At 44.8% G+C, this 17478-nt stretch overlaps 1 pseudogene; it reads right to left on the reverse strand.

Annotated features, from left to right (window-relative positions):
• Positions 1–14044: 14044 nt before the first annotated feature.
• On the reverse strand, positions 14045–14938 carry LOC139269119 (RNA-binding protein 45 pseudogene; annotated as a pseudogene).
• Positions 14939–17478: the final 2540 nt, after the last annotated feature.

Below are 17478 nucleotides of genomic sequence, written 5' to 3' on the forward strand. Positions count from 1 at the left end.
AAAAAAATCTTGTGGAGATCATAGGTTTAGTCTTTCAGGTGGTCTACGCTCCCTCGTGGAGCACCACAGTTGGGGCTCTGGTTGTTGGACACTGACATGAGTGTCTGTCACCTGTGGTGATTCCGGCCTGTCCGGGCTGACCGCAGGGACTGTGCATTCTTCTGATTGCTCTTGTTGCTCGTTCACTGGCGGTGGTGTGAGCTCCATCTCATGGTCTTCTTCAGGTTCCTCCGTGTCGATGCTGAACCTTTTTTTTGCTTGGTCCAGATGCTTACGGCATATCTGACCATTGTTGAGTTTTACCACGAGGACCCTATTCCCTCTTTGTCAATTACAGTACTCTCAAGCCATTTGGGCCCCATGGTGTGACTGAGGATGAATACAGGATCATTTATTTCTATACATCTCCCTGTCGAATTGCGGTCATGGTACTCGTTTTGTGACTTGCGCTTGCCCTCAACTATGTCGGTTAGGAGTGGGTGAATGAGGGACAACCGGGGTTTGAGTGTCCATTTTATTAGTAGCTCTGTGGGCGGGACCCCCGTGAGCAAGTGCGGTTGGGATCTATAGGCCAGCAGGAGGCGCGATAGGCGGCATTGCAGGGAGGGTCCTTGAATCCCGAGCATACCTTGCTTAACGACTTGGACTGCACGTTCCGCCTGGCCATTGGAGGCCGGCTTGAACGGCGCAGTCCTGACGTGGTTGATGCCATTGCCCGACATAAACTCCCAGAATTTGTAGCTTGTGAAACATGGGCCATTATCACTAACCAGGATGTCCGGCAAGCCATGGGTTGCAAAGATCGCACGTAGGCTTTCCACAGTGGTGGATGACGTGCATGAATTCAGAATGATGCACTCAATCCATTTCGAGTACGCATCTACCACAATAAGGAACACCTTTCCCATGAACGTTTAATAAAACCTTCATCATCATTGGTGGCGTTTTGGTGCATGAACTGTTCGCTGCATGGATCCATTGAACCTCGGCGTCCATCGATTTGCCCCAAAAGTCATCCTGCCTCAAAGGACCCTCTTCTGGTCCATCCATCTCATATATTAGTCTGAGTGCAGGCTCCCTGCACATTCGAGCTAAATGGCCACTGAGATTGCAGGTTCTGCAGACAAACTGTTGAAATCTGCAAGACCTGGCTGAGTGTTTTCCCTCACACCTCCAGCATGAGTTAAAGTTTCCATTGTTGGGGACAAAGGGACTATGGCCAGGCATTCCGTGCTGACTCTCCCTTTGACTGCTCTTAAGTACCCTATTAGTGGGTGTCAATGGCCCCATCCTGGGCCGCATTGTCCGCTGTGATGGCGTAAATGTCCGTTCAGCCTGCCATTGTCTCTGTTGGAGTCCTACTCTGGGGTTTATTGCTGCCTGGGGAATGTCGGACTGCCCCGGCCAGCCTGCAGGGCTCTGAGTCGCACTGATGATGTTGACTCCCTGACCCATCGCCACGTTAGAGGCAGAATTGCGCGTGTATATTATTTTCGTCTCTTCCTCCCCCACCATAAAAGTTTGAGCTAACAACGCCGCCGCTTCCAAGGTCAAATCCTTGGTCTCAATTAATTTGCGGAAAATTCCCGCATGACCGATGCCCTCGATAAAGAAGTTCCTAAGCATCTCCCCCCTGCAGGCGTCTGTGAACTTACAGAGGCTGGCCAAACGCCGGAGATCCGCTACAAAGTCCGGTATGCTCTGCCCTTCACGACGTCGGTGGGTGTAGAATCTGTGTCAGGCCATATGTATGCTACTCGCCGGTTTGAGGTGCTCCCCGATCAGTTTGGTAAGTTCTTCAAAGGTTTTGTCCGATGGCTTCTCAGGCGCCAGTAAGTCCTTCATGAGCGCGTAAGTCTTTGGTCCGCAGCTGATCAAGAGATGAGCCCTTTGCTTGTCGGCCGCTGCATCCCCCAGCCATTCTTTCGTAACAAAGCTTTGCTGAAGCCTCCCGACAAAATCGTCCCAGTCTTCCCCAACACAGTACCGTTCCTCTGCACTAGCGGTGGCCATTCTCGTGGGTCGTGAATTCCCATTTCTCGTCGCCAATGTAAAGTCCTTACTCTACTGCATGAAACCACACGAGGCACATTCTAAGGACAAGGTCACTCTGTGACCTCAACTCTTTATTTACAGCACTCCACAAGTGATGACCCTGCGTGGGACCTCCCTTTATATACCTGGGAAATCAGGTAAGGGGTGTCTCCCACAAGTTCACCCCTTGTGGTCAAGGTGTGCATCTAGGTTGTGTGTATACAGTAATACAGTGGTATTACATTGTGGTTACATACATGATAGAAGGGGTGAGGGAACAGTGGCATACAATCATTGGGGAGTGGCCAGGGGAGTCCTCAACATTGACTCTGGTCTCCATGAAGTCTTATGACTTCAAAAGAAGGAAAGACTTGGATTTATATAGACCACCGGACGTTTCAAAGTGCTTTACAGCCAATTAAGTACTTTTGGTGTGTAGTCACTATTGTAATGTGGGAAATGCAGCAGCCAATTTGCACATAAGCAAGCTCCCACAAACAGCAATGTGATAATGACCAGATAATTAGTTTTTTGCTATGCTGATTGAGGGATAAATATTGGCCAGGACGCTGGGGAATCAGGATAAACAGGTCATTTTCCGGTTGGCAAACAGTGATTAATGTGGTGCCGTAGGGATCAGTGGGGGGCTGGGTCCTCAACTATTTGCAATCTCTATTAATGACTTGGATGAAGGGACCAAGTGTAATGTAGCCAAGTTTGCTGATGATACAAAGATGGGTGGGAAAGCAAATTGTGAGGAGGACACAAAAAATCTGCAAAGAGATATAGACAGGCTAAGTGAGTGTGTAAAAATTTGGCAGATGGAGTATAATTTGCGAAAATGTGAGGTTATCCGCTTTGGCAGAAAAATAGAGAAGCAAATTATAATTTAAATGGAGAAAAATTACAAAGTGCTTCAATACAGAGGGACCTGGGGGTCCTTGTGCATGAAACTCAAAAAGTTAGTATGCAGGTACAGCAAGTAATCAGGAAGGCAAATGGAACATTGGCCTTTATTGCAAGGGGGATAGAGTATGAAAGTAGAGAAATCCTACTACAACTATACGGGGTATTGGTGAGGCCACACCTGGAATACTGCATGCAGTTTTGGTCTCTGTATTTAAGGAAGGATATACTTGCATTGGAGGCTGTTCAGAGAAAGTTCACCAGGTTGATTCCGGAGATGAGGGGGTTGACTTATGAAGATAGGTTGAGTAGGTTGGGTCTATACTTGTTGTGGAGTATTACAAAGATACTCAACACAGGTCTGTTTCAGAGAAAAGAAGCATTTATTATAAAGCATTCGATCGAGGGAGAGACCGCTTCTACACGAATTCAATAACTCGGTGACCCAACCAGCTGTTCTCTCCACGCTGCTTCGGGGCTGCTATTTTTATACATTCAAAATACATACAAAATCATGAAGCATACGCGCGGAAGTTTTCCATTGGTTATTTCCCCTAACACGTCACAAGTCCTCGCCTAGTTACAACAATTTTATTGGTACATACAAGTTAATTATGTCACTTCCGTGTGCCTCTTATCTGATTAGTTACATAGAAAACATAGAAAATAGGTGCAGGAGTAGGCCATTCAGTCCTTCGAGCCTGCACCGCCATTCAATGAGTTCATGGCTGAACATGCAACTTCAGTACCCCATTCCTGCTTTCTTGCCATACCCCTTGATCCCCCTCGTAGTAAGGACTACATCTAACTCCTTTTTGAATATATTTAGTGAATTGGCCTCAACAACTTTCTGTGGTAGAGAATTCCACAGGTTCACCACTCTCTGGGTGAAGAAGTTTCTCCTCATCTCGGTCCTAAATGGCTTATCCCTTATCCTTAGGTACTACATCATTATTTTTCTACGGTTAAGTAATTATAAAGAACTTGTTCCCAGACCTATGTCCTTAATTATAATTGTTATTAATGACAGACAAATTGGAGTGTTTCAATCCTCCTTTGTATTATTATCTCATGTTCTTCTAAGATAAAGTTTCCCTGTTCTAGACAATTCGTCTAGTTTTTCTACGCTATCTGTCTATGCTAGGACGTCTTTTTGAGAGTTATATTTTGCTGCCCCACACTTCTCTAAGCATAGCCACAAACTTTTTGAAATATTAATGATTTTTAACCCCTTCAATCCCCCCTTTGGTCATATGGTTAATCTAACTCAATGTGACCAATTATTCACCTTGTCTGATTCACGTGTACTCCGCCCCAGTCTCGGTGATCAGGTGATAGGTTGGGAGTACCCACAAATCATATCATGTATTCATTCTGCAACAATTTGACCTGTTCCCTAGCTTGTAGCCTTGCTTGGGTATCCCTCTTCTGTCTTTTGCAATTGTTACATAACATTACCAACCAACTCAAGATTATGACTATCTGTACTGCCATTAGGGTATGTGAAAGGATCCTTATCCATGGATGTATTTCAACATTCATTCCCCAATTCCATAATTTCAAGTACCAAGGTGGGTTTTTCAGGTTATCCTTTATTTCACTGTCTAGTTCTTTGCCTTTAACTTTTAGCTCATAATATCTTAATGTTATTTCTTAATGGTCCTTTGAGCTTGGTTAAATCTTCAGGTAACAGGGGAATAGGTGGCACTTGCTCTTCCATTTAATCCTCAATATTTTGCTTAATGTCTTCGCTCATATTTAATGTCATTGTCTTCCTGGCGTCTATATACATCATGTGTGCTCCTCCCACCGCCACCAACACTCTGGGAGTAAAGCAAAAGTTAGGCATTGTAATGTTACAAGTCAAGCCTTCATAATTGTAAGTTCCCAGACTAGTTACCACACAATTTTCTCCTCGGCCTTGTTAGGCATAATGTGTGGGTTCGGTTCGGGCAGGGCTTATTTCAATGACACACCCTTCTGTAGTATTGTCAAACCCGCAGCTATCCTTGCTCCTGTCTCCCATTGGGTGAGGGCATATAGTTAGGCCTCCTTCTCTCTGGCACCCTGATAAAGATATTCCCCTTATCTTTCTATTCTTTTTGATCGCATACTGGTCCATGTACTCATAATGGCGGATGTACTCTTCCCCTCGTATTATCCCTATGTTTTCAGCTTCATATCGAGGATACGGGTATGAGCCTGGGTTTATTATGGGGATCACTAGTATTATCCCTACCATAGGGGTTTGTTTCCCCTTACATCCTCCTGTAACCGCAAACACCCTAGTCATTCCTTTCAGGGTGCAGGCGTCTAATGGCCCAATGTGCTGTGTCATTTCTTTCAACTAGGTGCTATTTATCCAATCTGGAACTCACCTGGTTTGTCTCTGCTCCATATTGTGTCTCACCTGACCAATCATCCATCTCCCATAGGCATGACATGTGCCTCGTTTCCTGTCCTCGGCAGTGTCCTCTCGTTCCTGCTTGTCATGTATCTTACATTATTATATATAACTGTATCCTAACATGCTATACATGACTGTAATAAGATATGACCTGTAACCACCAGCATACCTAACCACCAGCATACCTTACCACCAGGGGTGCACTTGCAAGAGACAGGTATATAAGGACAGGTCTCAGGCAAGTGCAGCATTCCAGAGCTGTGAAATAAAGGTGCAGGTCCAGAGTGACCTTGACTTCACTATATGCCTCGTGTGAATCTATACTGAGGGGACAGGACTTTACACTGCTTATTTAGCTCATTAATTGTTCGTGCATGGCCTTCCAATACGGATATTCCCTCTAGCAGTACTTTTGGATGTTTTAGATCCTAACTCTGAAGATTCTATCCCTTTCCCGGTCTGTTTCCTCATTAGGACCTCCATCGTTCCCCTTAAATTATTTACCCCTGCTTGGTTCGCCTGTATATCTAGTGCATTTACTAGAGAGGTCCCTGTATTTACTCCAGTTAGTACATCATTCCCTATATATCTCCTCTGTCTTCCTCCTTTAAGAACATAAGAACATAAGAAATAGGAGTATGGCCCTCTCGACCATATGGCCCCTCGAGCATGCTCTGCCATTCATTATGATCATGGCTGATCCGATCATGGACTTAGGTCCACTTCCCCACCTGCTCCCCATAACCCTTTATTGCCTTATCGTTTAAGAAACTGTCTATTTCTGTCTTAAATTTATTCAATGTCCCAGCTTCCACAGCTCTCTGAGGCAGTGAGTTCCACAGATCCACAACCCTCTCAGAGAAGAAATTTCTCCTCATCTCAGTTTTAAATGGGCAGTCCCTTATTCTAAGATTTTGTCCTCTAGTTCTAGTCTCCCCTATCAGTGGAAACATCCTCTCTGCATCCACCTTGTCAAGCTCCTCATAATCTTATACGTTTCGATAAGATCACCTCTCATTCTTCTGAATTCCAATGAGTAGAGGCCCAACCTACTCAACCTTTCCTCATACGAAAACCCCCTCATCTCCGGAATCAACCTAGTGTACCTTCTCTGAACTGTCTCCAAAGCTAGTATATCCTTTCATAAATATGGAAACCAAAACTGCACACAGTATTCCAGGTGTGGCCTCACCAATACCCTGTACAGCTGTAGAAAGACTTCCCTGCTTTTATACTCCATCCCATTTGCGATAAAGGCCAAGATTCCATTGGCCTTCCTGATCACTTGCTGTACCTGCATACTAACCTTTTGTGTTTCTTGCACAAGTACCCCCAGGTCCCACTGTACTGCAGCACTTTGCAATCTCTCTCCATTTAAATGATAACTTGCTCTTTGATTTTTTCTGCCAAGTGCATGACCTCACACTTTCCAACATTATAGTCCATCTGCCAAATTTTTGCCCACTCACTTAGCCTGTCTATGTCCTTTTGCAGATTTTTTGTGTCCTCCTCACACATTGCTTTTCCATCTTTGTATCATCAGCAAACTTGGCTACATTGCACTCAGTCCCTTCTTCCAAATTGTTAATATAGATTGTAAATAGTTGGGGTCCCAGCACTGATCCCTGCGGCACCCCACTAGTTACTGATTGCCAACCTGAGAATGAACCATTTATCCCGACTCTCTGTTTTCTGTTTGTTAGCCAATCCTCTATCCATGCTAATATATTACTCCCAACCCCATGAACTTTTATCTTGTGCAGTAACCTTTTACGTGGCACCTTGTCAAATGCCTTCTGGAAGTCCAAATACACCACATCTACTGGTTTCCCTTTACATCTACAAGGTTTCCACCTTGCTCGTTACATCCTCAAAGAATTCCAGCAAATTTGTCAAACATGACTTCCCCTTCATACATCCATGCTGACTCTGCCTGACCGAATTTTGCTTTTCCAAATGTCCTGCTACTGCTTCCTTAATAATGGACTCCAACATTTTCCCAACCACAGATGTGTCTCAGCTGCTTGTGATACTCTCTTGCTCCTGATGCATCACTAGCTTTTCTCAGGACTGTGTCTAGCAACCATGTGTACACTGCTTTAATCTTGGGGCTACACTTTTCTGGCAGGTATAGGTCTATTAAATTTATGATCACAGGTAACACTTCATGTTGCACATTTCAAATAACAACATTCCCTCCGATCTCATCACCAACCCGCCAGGCGGACCTTCAGTAAGGCGGGGGCAAGCAATTGGTGGTGATGTTGTTGGCCCTGGGGTCGTGACTATAGGTTTTTGCCAATAAATCACCACTGCTGGACCTGAACACTTTCTCTCTTCCTGCCATGTGACCCATTCTATCACTTTTAATGAGGACGGCTCTAAGACCGTCTCCCTGTCTGGGTCTGGACAATGTACTGTTACTTCTGTTCCAGGTTTAACTACCATGCGCTTTCCCGAGGTTAATTCTCCTGGTTTCCAATATTCAGGTAACATTTTGTTACTCACTCATCTTGTGGCTTCAAGATAAACGCTCCTGACACTTGGATGCCGCTCCCTAGGGGCTGCTTTACATAGTTGTTGTACCCTCCGGTACGGGTATATGCTTCTGGACCCCCTAGGGACAGCCTTGTAGTTTGGCCTTGTAGAATCATAAGGGCGGTGATGATCACGTTTATATACATTCTGTTGTTAAAACACATCCTGGATGTTCCAGGTTTTTAGTTAGATTCTTACCATTTCTACTTCTACCTGATCATTTAGAAACATAGAAACATAGAAACATAGAAACATAGAAAATAGGTGCAGGAGTAGGCCATTCGGCCCTTCTAGCCTGCACCGCCATTCAATGAGTTCATGGCTGAACATGCAACTTCAGTACCCCATTCCTACTTTCTCACCATACCCCTTGATTCCCCTAGTAGTAAGGACTTCATCTAACTCCTTTTTGAAAATATTTAGTGAATTGGCCTCAACAACTTTCTGTGGTAGAGAATTCCGCAGGTTCACCACTCTCTGGGTGAAGAAATTCCTCCTCATCTCGGTCCTAAATGGCTTACCCCTTATCCTTAGACTGTGTCCCCTGGTTCTGGACTTCCCCAACATTGGGAACATTCTTCCTGCATCTAACCTGTCTAACCCCGTCAGAATTTTAAACGTTTCTATGAGGGCCCCTCTCATTCTTCTGAACTCCAGTGAATACAAGCCCAGTTGATCCAGTCTTTCTTGATAGGTCAGTCCCGCCATCCCGGGAATCAGTCTGGTGAACCTTCGCTGCACTCCCTCAATAGCAAGAATGTCCTTCCTCAGGTTAGGAGACCAAAACTGTACACAATACTCCAGGTGTGGCCTCACCAAGGCCCTGTACAACTGTAGCAACACCTCCCTGCCCCTGTACTCAAATCCCCTCGCTATGAAGGCCAACATGCCATTTGCTTTCTTAACCGCCTGCTGTACCTGCATGCCAACCTTCAATGACTGATGTACCATGACACCCAGGTCTCGTTGCACCCCCCCTTTTCCTAATCTGTCACCATTCAGATAATAGTCTGTCTCTCTGTTTTTACCACCAAAGTGGATAACCTCACATTTATCCACATTATACTTCATCTGCCATGCATTTGCCCACTCACCTAACCTATCCAAGTCACTCTGCAGCCTCATAGCATCCTCCTCGCAGCTCACACTGCCACCCAACTTAGTGTCATCCGCAAATTTGGAGATACTACATTTAATCCCCTCGTCTAAATCATTAATATACAGTGTAAACAGCTGGGGCCCCAGCACAGAACCTTGCGTACCCCACTAGTCACTGCCTGCCATTCTGAAAAGTCCCCATTTACTCCTACTCTTTGCTTTCTGTCTGACAACCAGTTCTCAATCCATGTCAGCACACTACCCCCAATCCCATGTGCTTTAACTTTGCACATTAATCTCTTGTGTGGGACCTTGTCGAAAGCCTTGTGAAAGTCCAAATATACCACATCAACTGGTTCTCCCTTGTCCACTCTACTGGAAACATCCTCAAAAAATTCCAGAAGATTTGTCAAGCATGATTTCCCTTTCACAAATCCATGCTGACTTGGACCTATCATATCACCTCTTTCCAAATGCACTGCTATGACATCCTTAATAATTTACACCATTTCTCTGGACATGTGACCTTTCCCAGGTCCATTTCATTATGGCAAGTACCCCTAGTATTGCAAATATTAATCCTAGTCCCCCAAAAAGTCCATTTATCAATGCACACTTCCATTCCTTATACTCTAAGGCGTATTTTAAGGAGTAGATTACCGGGAGTATCTTAGGTTCCGCCATCAGCCATACCCTTATATTCTTTCAGCTGGGACCAATGTTTCATCGGACCCTACCTTTCATATTTATACATGCACATGAGTCACCACTGATTCATACTTCATAGAGTCCACTCCATCGTGCAGCGAATCCAGGTTATTCTGGCCATTCTCTAACCATTACCTTCGCTCCAACATCCGGCATGTTCTGCAAACGTCTGTCTGTCTTTCGCCCGTGCACGTCCTGCCAGACTACGCCAATTGTTGTGGAGTATTACAAAGATATTCAACTCAGGTCTGTTTCGGAGAAAAGAATCATTTATTATAAAGCACTTGATCGAGGGAGAGACAGCTTCTAAATGAGTTCAGTAACTCGGTGACCCAACCAGCTGTTCTCGCCGAGCTGCTTCAGGGCTGTTATTTTTATACATTCAAAATACATACAAAATCATGAAGCCTACGCACGGAAGTTTTCCATTGGTTGTTTCCCCTAACACGTCACAAGTCCTCGACTAGTAACAACAATTTCATTGGTACATACAATTTCATTTTTCACTTCCGTGCGCCTCTTATCTGATTCGTTACGTGCTACATCGTTATTTTTCTACACTTAAGAAATTATAAAGAACTTGTTCCAAGACCTGTGTCCTTGATTATATTTGTTATTAATAACAGACAAACTGGAGTGTTTCATTCCTCCTTTGTATTATTCTCGTGTTCTTCGAAGATAAAGTTTCCCGATTCGAGACAATTCGTCTAGTTTTTCTACGCTATCTGTCTATGCTAGGACATCTACCAAATACTCCCTTTTTGAGCGCTATATTTTTCAGTCTCTAAGCATAGCCACAAACTTTTAGAAATACTAATGATTTTTAAGCTCTTCAATATTCATTGAAGTTCAGAAGAATGAGAGTTGATCTTATCAAAACATATAAGAAAATGAGAGGGCAGGACAAGTTGGGTGCAGAGAGTATATTTCCACTCATAGGGAAACTATAACTAGGGGGCACAGTCTCAGAATAATGGGCCGCCCATTTAAAACTGAGATGAGGAGGAACTTCTTCTCTCAGAGGGTTGTAAATCTATGGAATTCTCTGCACCAGAGAGCTGTGGAGGCTGGGTCATTGAATATATTTAAGGCTGAGATAGACAGATTTTTGAGCGATAAGGGAATAAAGGGTTATGGGGAGCGGGCGGGAAAGTGAAACTGAGCCCATGATCAGATCAGCCATGATCTTATTAAATGGCAGAGCAGGCTCGAGGGGTCAAATGGCTTACTCCTGCTCCTATTTGTTTGTGTTCTTGTGTTCTTGGATAACTCCTCTGCTCTCCTTCAAAATTGTGCCATGGGATCTTTTACATTCACTTGAGAGAGCAGAAGGGCCTCACTTTAATATCTCAACCGAAAGATGACGCCCCGACAGTGCAGTGCTCCCTCAGTATTGCCCTGGCATGTCAGCCTAGATTTTTTTTGTGCTCAAGATCATGGAGTGGAACTTGAACCCACAACCTCCTGACTCAGAGATGAGAGTGCTACCCATTGAACCACAGCTGACACAAAAAATACTGCAAATAGTTTAGTCTGTTTAAATGCTGAAGAATCCCATCACCATTCTAAATTCTGACAATAAAATGTCTTTAATGTCAGCACACTTGAAGTATGCCATACAGAAATGATGGTAAACTTTACAGCATCCAATTTAAAAATGCTACCCGAAGACATCAACATCTCAGTAGGTCATTGACAGGTTGGTAAAAAGAATATAAAAAGAATCTAGAGTACAGCAAATGTATACCAATAATAGTTATTCAGTATAATGCTTCTGTAAGCTAAACATTCATATTTCAATGCGATAAAAAAAATCAACTAATGGAAATGTAATGTGTATTTATATCCTTAACTGTAAATGAAGAGTTTTGTTGGCAGGACATAATTTTGCCACACCAGAGAGACACTCGAGGAAGACTTCAGACAAGATATATATCTAGTAAGATTTTTTAATTCAAGTGGTGCTCAGCGACACAAGGGTAGATGCTGCGAAGACAATATTTTTGGTTTTGCACCCAATTACAGCACTAAGGGCTAGACTTTCCATTGATATCGCTATCACCCATATATGGGCGATATTTCCGGCGTTAGCGGTTGTCTCACTTTTCAGACCCGCCGGAATATTGTCCTTTTTAAAAACCGCTAGTTTCACCTTTTTAATTTGGGCGATGGCGGGAGCGATGTGGAATGGGTGATAGCGATGGATTCAGTCGTGCAAGGCCGGCATCCATAGCAATAGCCGTTCTGCGCATGCGCGTTTTTTTTCAGGCAATTAACTTTTCCCATGATTCGGAACATCAGGCATTTTTTGCGCATGCTCAGAAGATAAAGGGAGGGAGGGAGAGAACATTTTGTCTTTGGACCCTGAGCTGGAAGGTTCTGTCACTCGAGGCAAATATTATTTTAAAAAAATGGAGATGGATTACGAAGAATCCGGAGTGAGTGATGTTGGTGAAGTGGCAGGTGTGGGTGAGGAGAGTGGTTTGGCAGAGAAAGAGGGCGAAAGCCTTCTCTGATGAAGCGAACGCAGCTCTGGTCAATTAGGTGGAGACTCGGTGGGGCCAATTAACCCAGAGGGGCATGGGAAACCCCCCCCCCCCCCCCCGTGTATACCAGAAAATATGGGCAGAGATCACCAAAGTGCTTTCCTCGGCAGCCCACAATGTGAGAGAACCAAGCCAGTGTCACAAGCGTTGGAACGACCTGGTTGTGTCTGCAAGAGTAAGTATTAAATTATTACATTTATAATTGTAATGATGCATTGACTCATTAATTAAAATGTAAATCTGCCATATTGCAATTAAGCTGGGTAATCTTGGTGTCATGCATTACTTCCTAACCGTGATCTGCTTAAATTTCTTCTCTGAACGTAGATGTTATAACTGCCATGATTATTTGCTTGTGGTCGACAAAGAGCTGCACATTCAGGGAATGGAATCCTTTTTAGTTACGGTAAACCTCTGCATCCTCTAAAGGTGCTCACAGGATGATATGCGTACAGTCTATTGAACCCTGCACCTTGGGGAAGTTTGCTATTCTCGAGAACCCCAAAGCCCTCTCACTTTGTGCCTCTCTGGTCATAGGGAAGTTTATAAAGTCCATCCTATGTGCGTAAAGGGCTTCAGTCATCTGTCAAATGCAACAATGTGTGACGTGCTGAGAGATGCAGCAAATGTCGCCAGTTGAGGCCTGAAAGGAGCTTGATGCATACAAGGTAAGTGCCGCAGTCACCTTAACCTCAACAGGCAGTGCAGTCCTGATGGTGCTGGTTGGCTGCAGGTCTGCCTGAATGAGCTGGTGTATCTCACTGATGACCTCTTTTCGGAAGCGCAGCCTTCTAACACATGTTCTATTGGACAGGTTCAGGTATGATCGCTTATCCCTGTAAATGCGTTGGGTGTAAGGTCTCCTCTTCCTCAGCAGTCTGCCACCTCTTTGATTGGGCACATAATGCTCTTCAATAAACCTTCTCCCAGTCAGCAACATTGGTTGAGAAATTACAGGCCACATTACTATAAATGGCCTAATCTGTCTTCAAAACTCTTGAATTGTCCTCAATTGTCAACAAACACAATATAAGCTCAAACACAATATAAACTCAGAATTGAACACAATGTGATTAGATGATTGATAAGATTTTAAAACGTCCTTAAAATCACTCACGAATTACTTGAATGTTCCCATTAACTTGAAGCAGCTTTTTATTAAACTTACTCCGATTTACAAAATGGCGTCCATACCGCCGGGTTAAGGTCCGGTGAGTGCAGCTTTTTTTGAGCGTCTTTTTGGGCGAGTGATTATTTGGGCGGTATATGGGCGAAATGCCGAAAGTAGCGCTTGTCGATATTTTGGGTGGTACTTTCTATTATAAACAGTCTTCTGGGCCATACACGACAGATGACGTCAGATTTTTAGGAAAAAAAAGTAGCTTATTCCCGGCAGTAATTGCATGACGAATGTTCTGCTGCCGATAAATGAGCGATAATCGGACGTACTTTCCACTTAGAATTAATTATGGGTGGTAAAGAGAATCTTGGCGGTTATATGGGTGCTAAATGGATGGTAAATGGGCAGATATATGCTGAAAGTCTAGCCCTAAGAACTTTCAAGATCAGATATGTGCAAAGCAGAAATCTTGTTACATTACCCCAATAATGTGCCGAGACCAACTTCTGAGGAACATTCCTTACCAAATCGCGGTACGAAATTTCTGCTGTCCTACTCTCTTCAACTTAATCATAAAATGAACTTGGTGCCTTTTAGCACCAAATTGGAGAGTTGCTTTGTGCTGTTCACACAAGTCCACCTAGAGCTTTGCACCAACTTTTGTGAAACTTCTTCGTGTGTTCACTGTCATTTGTGAGACTCTTCTCTTGGAGGATCAGCTGGCATTACCTTGAACCTGATACCATTAACAACCTTAATCATGCAGGGCTTCCATGACATTAGTAGCACGGTGCCTTCCAGCATATTTAACATAGCCAATGTTACGTCCTGGCACCAAGTACACTTCAATCGGGTTCTCAAAATGACAAAACAGGTCCTCTAATACATCAAGAGGCAGAACAGTTGGATTGAAGACCTCAAAGAGTCTCTCTCTGACAGTACTATCAGAAGGAGCAACATTTTGAGATGCAAATACAGAAAGGTCAACCTGCAACCGAAACATCTGAGTAGTATTGCTTCTTCCAAAACCAGGTGAAGCTGAAACTATCTGCTGGCCAAGAGGACTGTAACAGGCCAGTGACATCATCTGAGCCATCACAAGTTGTAAGGCCATCAGCCCAACTGGGTTAGATCGCCTGTCACCAGGGTCATCTTCAAAGTAGTTGACTCCCAGTCAATTACCAGGTGGATACTCAAATCCATGGAGTTTTTCTTTGGCATATACTGCTGATGCCACATTGTTGTACTGAAGAAGAACATATTCTTTGCCATAACCCATATAGGGATCTCTCTCAATTTCACAGTATTCCAGTCCTGGGACGATATCGAGGAGACTATAAACTAGTTCATGTGTAAGCACTCCTCTCGTAGATACCGAAAGGCACCTCCCATTTCATTTCTTATTTCACCTCTCATTTCACTTGTTCCAAAGTTGGTAAATTCACCAAAAGGAAACATATTTTGACCTCTTTGAGGATCAAATTCTGACCCTTACGACGATGATTCTTGTCTAGCCCCACCCACATAGTCATTCTCAGAGTATGTAGGTTTGTTTCTCGGTTCAGCAAGTATTGCCTTAAAAGATCAAATATTGACAAGGACACTTTTTGCTGATTACTCCCGATCACCCTCCCTCAGCTGATCAATCAGTACTCCTCCATGTTGAACAGCACTTGCAGGAAGCACAAAGGGTAGCAGGAATGTACTCTGGATGGGGAACCTCAATATACATCACCAAGAGTGGCTCTGTAGAAGCTCCACTAACCGAACTGGCTGAGTCCTGAAGGCAGACTGGACTTGCAACAGGTAGTGAGAGAACCAACACAAGACCATAACCTACTTACCCCTGCAAGCAGAAAGAACTGGACAACATACAGGCTTGAGCTGGTACGTGGCAAATAATATTTGCACCACACAAGTGGTCGGCAATATCCACCTAACAAGAAAGAGCCAAACTACCTCCCCTTGACATTCAATTGCACTACCATCACCGAATCCCCCACCATCAACATCCAGGGGTTCACCATTGACCAGAAACTCAACTGGAACAGCCACTGTGACTACTAGTCCATGTCAGTGACTGGGTATTCTGCAGCTCACCTCCTGATTCCCCAGAGCCTCTCCACTGCCTACAAGGCACAAGTCAGGAGTGTAAAGGAATACTCTCCACTTGTCAAAATTGGTGCAGCTGCAGCAATACTCAAGAAGCTCAACACTATTCAAGACAAAGCAATCTGCTTAATCGGCACCTCATCCACTAGCTTAAACATCCAGGGGCCCTCCTTAATCTCCATTACCATCTGTAAGAGGCGGGGCGGTAATGGAGCGGATAGGCCTTACCGACCGGGAGCAGATGGATGGGCCGACCCGTCCTAAATTGCCCCCGGGCCGGGAGCGGCAGGAACGGGTTTCCACGCCGCTCATGCTGCCACCCTTCGGGCACGCGGCAACCCCCTTTCCGACCCCCACGGGAAATTGCCCCGCGGGAGTAGTGCGGCCACTGACAGGTTCGCCCTGCAAGAAGCTGGGTTTTCCTGGGCGGCGTGTCTGACCTTAAAGGCGAGGGCGCACTGCCGGTGCCTCCATTTTATTTCAATTTTCGTCTGACTCTGAAGTCAGCCCGACAATGGTGGCCACGGGTTCGGCCCTCTTGGGTACTGGGCTGCTGGCCAGGCCGAAACCCTCCCTGGTGTCCCAGTGGGCCGAACTTAACCTATTGCAGAGCTCGCAGAAGCCTCCCCTTTAACTGAAGGGGTGGGACATTGTGACACGGCAGCATGACGCGGCACGTCTGTGCTGAGCTGACGTCAGCAGCGTGGCACTGATGACTCATTGGGGCGGCCGACCTGATCGAAGGGCACTTCCGCCCCTCAACATCACCCTGACCACAAATACAAAACAAAGAGGTGAATATCGGCGCAAGATCCGCCCCATGGATTGGGGCGGAGAAAAATGTTAGTCTGGAGGCAATGTCATCCTCCCACTCCCTTCAGCTGCAGTATGTACTCTCTACAGGATGAACTGTTGCAGCCGGTTCTTCAGCAGCACCTGCACCACCCAGAAGGACAGGGGCAGCGGGCGCATAGGAACACCGAGACCCCTACGTACCCCTCCAAGTCACACAACATCTTGACTTGGAAATATATGACCATTCCTTCATCGTCGCTGAGTCAAAATCTTGGAACTCTCTACCTAACAGGACTGCTGCAGTTTAAGGAGAAGACTCACCTCCCCCTTCTCAAGGGCAACTAGGGATGGACAGCGAAACCCACATCCAGAAGAATGATAAAAATTCTGTTCTTGTATAAAGTGTCTAATGTTGAACCACTTGAAGAACAAAAATAAACTTAAAATGATTTAATGCCAAGTTAGAAAACCTGGAAATATTTAAATGGTACTACAGGCTATCCGAAAATTGGAATGGTCCGAAAACCGGACATTTTTGAGAAAATCCCATTTGATATTCAGTAGTCTGGAATCTGGAATTATTGTCCAAAGAACCGGCAGGCCGGACTAGTTACCGGCTTTGGGGATGCAGAGGTTCCTCTTCAGAGAAATCTTGACAGATCTTAAAAGTCGGTTTTCGGCGTATATGCATTGCGCTCCGAAAATCAGCTTTTGCGAGGTGTCACTGGGTCCGTGCGCACTTCGTGGAATTTTCGACCCATAGATTTGTCTGAAATCCGGAAAAATCCGAAAACCGGCATGGTCTCGGGCCCACGGTTGCCAGATTTGAGATGTTGTACCTGTAATAAAAACATAAGAAATATGTTTTATTTCAACATAGTGCACGTTCTCTGAACAGCCTCCATTGCAAGTATATCCTTCCTTAAATACGGAGACCAAAACTGTACACAGTATTCTGGGTGTGGCCTCACCAATACCAAGGTTTTGCCAAGGTTTCCCCGATGTATAATTCAAATTTGACGTCGCGCAGCATGTCCAGTCGCCTCGGGGGAAGGAGCCTGCTGTCTGCGCCAAAAAATGATGCCTCACCTTCTGCGCATGCGCGGGGAAAAAAAGTTACATTTTTGACGTCATTCCAATGGACGCACATGCTCAGTACAGCTCGGATTTAGCAATCGGCCATTTTTAAAGAGCCAGTTGTGTGTGTTACAAGT

The sequence above is a fragment of the Pristiophorus japonicus genome, chromosome 8, assembly GCF_044704955.1.
Source record: "Pristiophorus japonicus isolate sPriJap1 chromosome 8, sPriJap1.hap1, whole genome shotgun sequence".
Classification (NCBI taxonomy): domain Eukaryota; kingdom Metazoa; phylum Chordata; class Chondrichthyes; family Pristiophoridae; genus Pristiophorus; species Pristiophorus japonicus.